At 41.3% G+C, this 3,478-nt stretch overlaps 1 protein-coding gene across 1 annotated transcript in view; it reads left to right on the top strand.

Annotated features, from left to right (window-relative positions):
* Nucleotides 1-2,802, top strand: part of LOC147324137 (cGMP-dependent protein kinase 1-like) — a 74,720-nt gene extending 71,918 nt beyond the window's left edge. Inside the window, exon 18 of the mRNA XM_086304649.1 lies at nucleotides 1-2,802. This exon is cut by the window's left edge and continues 321 nt beyond it. The gene's annotated coding sequence lies outside the window, so the exon portion shown is untranslated.
* Nucleotides 2,803-3,478: the final 676 nt, after the last annotated feature.

The following is a 3,478-nucleotide window of genomic DNA, read 5'->3' as shown; positions in this document are numbered from 1 at the left end:
CCTTTCCTTGGTCGAACTGGTCAAGCTGGTCTCTGCTAACAGGAGGAACCCACCCACCATCACACCTGAGAGCAGGAAGCTGAAGCAGTTCAGGCATCAAACAAACTGCCTCTTAACATCACACGTTTGTTCTTTTTTCATATTAAGACAATGTAGGATGATTTCTCGAGGCACTCGGGGCACGAAGTCAGTCCTACAAACATCTTTTGCTTTGAGGGTGATTTTCAGCAAATAGATAAAAGCATGTTTTTAACTTTTACAACAGAAATGATGTCAGCTTTTAGAAACCTGTCGGGACCCCGGGAGGTTAACGGTACAGCTACAAAAAAGGATCTACAGCATAGAAAAAGTCAGTGATGCCTCTGAATATCTCATGAACCCAAAGAAGCCTGATTCCTTGTTTGGCTACAGATGAACTTTGGTCATGTCCCTCCAACAGAAGTCAACGACCTGCGCAGCTCTATCTTTATGTGCCATTTACTGCTGCAAGAGTTTCTGTCCCATATGTTGCTGTAAAACAACTTCTTTCAGCCCTCTGAAATCAGGAAATGAGTTTGATTAACACATAAACAATTTCTCGTTACGTTAACCGGCTGCTCCTTCAGCCTGTATACAGCAGCCAAGACTGTGCAGTAACTTCATCCACACAATACAGAAGAAATAATTGGATGTTCCTTAGAGACAAAACAAATGCCTTGAGTTAGTGACACCACACAGGCCTTTTTGGATCCTCATTCAACCGACACGTTTCACAGGAAGTGATGTTTACCATAGATCTGATGTCTGCTTTCATCAAAGATACCTGACATCTTGACAGTTCAACAAAATCATCCCAAAGTGTTTCTGGCAGCAATGAACAAGGCTAGATTACCAACCTACCAAAGTGGGGAACTTCTCCAAGGCCCCAGGTCCTCCGTGGTTCCACAGACCGAAGGACTTATTTATGATAATTACTTTTAGTAACGTCAACACAAGGTTACCCTGTGAGGACTTAAACCAGAAGCCCTCCTGCATACTTCCCCTGTGACAGCATCACTTTCACAATCCGAGAACAACGTCGAGTCATCCTTCCCATACTTCCTGAAGACACTGAAGGCATCATAGTCCTGCTTTTCCTACAAGTGGAAAACTTGTGCTTCTCTCAAGTGGCCTTGATAACTGACAGTTGAACTTTGACCCCCTCAGGGGGAGATCACTCTCCTACTGCTTGCTGTTTGATTAGGTGGTAGATTTGGAAGGTTCTGGAGACCCTCACAGAGGGCTGGAGGACGGTTATGTTCCTCTGTGGCGTGAAGAACCGCACCGAGTGAAATAAAGACAAACTGAGACCGAACACACAAACCTGAGGTCACCATGATGCCTTCACTTCCTGGAAAAGCCCAGCACAGGCTACTTTGTGGAAGTCTGACTGTGTGCTGTGTTCATTTTCTGGAACTTCAGATCCAAAGACGGATAGAAAGAAAACAATGCTGGGCGTAGTAGCGATCTTCACCCCCAAAGGATGACGGGGTAGTGATGCAAACATTTCTTTAAGCTTTCCTTTCTGTCATTCTTTATATTGTGAGTCTTTGAATTGCTGCATGAGAACTGATGTTTTGAACAATTTTCCAAGACTTCCTCCATGTTTTTTGGACATGAATTAGACAGCGTGCTTTGATTTCTTCTGAGCTGTTGGTCTGAAGACGTTTAAAACTGTGCAGGTTTCTGGAGTGTTTCCATTTTTTTGCAATGCATCAAAACCTTTTTGTTCAGAACACGTTAGGATGACGCGTCTACGACTTGGCGGTGGACAGGTGGAGAAAAAATAGCTTCCGTTACGTCTTCATGCTGACAGTAACTCCGTCACAAAGTGGACCTCTAGTATTGTTGAGTTGATGAGTCTGCAGTTTGTTTGCTTCCAAACATGAGATGAAAAGATCAAATTTGCAGTAATTTAAATTTGTACTGATGACGTGTTTTTGTGGCCTTTTGTAAAAGCAGCTAACAGTCTCCAGTTTGTTATGAAGTCTTTATCTTCAGCAGTCGGATTTCGCTGTGGTTTTTCTGTAGAATGATCAGTGATGTGACGTCTGTGAGTTCTGCATGACAACAACAGTATGTTCAGTTTTCACCGGCAGAGGGCAGCACACAGTCAGACTTCCACAAAGTAGCCTGTGCTGGGCTTTTCCAGCAAATATTCCAGTGGAAAAACATGAAGGTGGGAGTCCAGTGAGGGATGGAGACCTCACTGATGGTTTCTGGGATGTGGAGAACAACACCACCTACGAGCCTCGCTAATTATCAGTAATTTCCTATTATATCTGAGTAGTTTGAAGTGGAGGACGACTTCATAGTCTAAAAACCTCAAACTAGAATTTTCAATCACAGGTCATACTTTACTCAAAACGGAGAAATATCTGTTTCCTCTGACTGACTGGCTCCATCTGCTGGACAGAGCTAAAATACTCCTGATGGGGACAATCAGAGTCCGACGACAATAAAATGCACAAAATAAATAAGACACGTATTTGGACCAGAAGGAGAAATATTCATGTTTATATCAAAGTCATGATGCTTTGTGTTTGTGTGATGAAGCTCAAGTGTCATTGGTTTATTTGTATATACTGGGGATATTGTGTTTTGATGATGTTTTCAGTTGTTTGTTATTATTATTATTATTGTTATTATTACCTTTGCTACAGTGGCTGTTGCAGTAGCTGAAGAAGCCTTCTGACTCTTTCCGTCTCTCAGTGGAAAAAGCTTTACGGTGATGACTGTTAACAGAAAAACTCTTTGCCAAAGCTGCTCAATCTGTTTAAAAAATAAAAGCTGTAAAAAAACAATGTTTCTGTTTTTTATTTATAAAATGAAGCAAAAGAAGAAAATGACATTCAAAATTCTGACGTTGTTCCAGCCCACAACACAATAAAATATATTATTAACATGAAATATGGGAGTGTGAGGAGGGTGCACAGGTACTGGTGCATTTAAACACCTGAAGGAGGCGCAATGGTGCTTGTGCGTTTGTGAGTCCACACCGGGGTAAATGAGCCTTCAAGTGTAGCGCTTCATGACACCCTTAAGACGAGATTTCCAAGCGAGACGTGGCTTCATGGCAGTTATCGCCAAGTTCTCAGCATGAACAATTAAGAATACTACATGTGAATCCAGGGTTAAATTACATCTTTATTTAAAGTGAGAATTACATTCAGGTAGAGATCACATTTACAAAGCACGAGGAAGACAAAATAAAATGTATGAACAGCAAAGTTCATTAGTTAAAATACACATTTACAAATGTAGGTAACATTTATAATGTCAAGAAGCTGAACATTTGTTGCTTTGAACAATAACTAGATGGATGTTAGTGAAACAGTGCTGAATTATTGATCGCAGCCAAAATAAATTCATCATTAATTATTAAATATCATCCTAAAATCACAAGTCAGGAAAGGCAGGGCTGGAAGGACAGACTCGAACCACAGACCTCAGAAACTGA

This window comes from Aulonocara sp. 'chitande type north' Nkhata Bay, linkage group LG8, assembly GCF_057382095.1.
Source record: "Aulonocara sp. 'chitande type north' Nkhata Bay isolate Kocher_YH1m ecotype deep benthic linkage group LG8, A_spYH_male_GT1.1, whole genome shotgun sequence".
NCBI lineage: Eukaryota > Metazoa > Chordata > Actinopteri > Cichliformes > Cichlidae > Aulonocara > Aulonocara sp. 'chitande type north' Nkhata Bay.
This window is presented reverse-complemented; position numbering and strand designations above follow the sequence as displayed.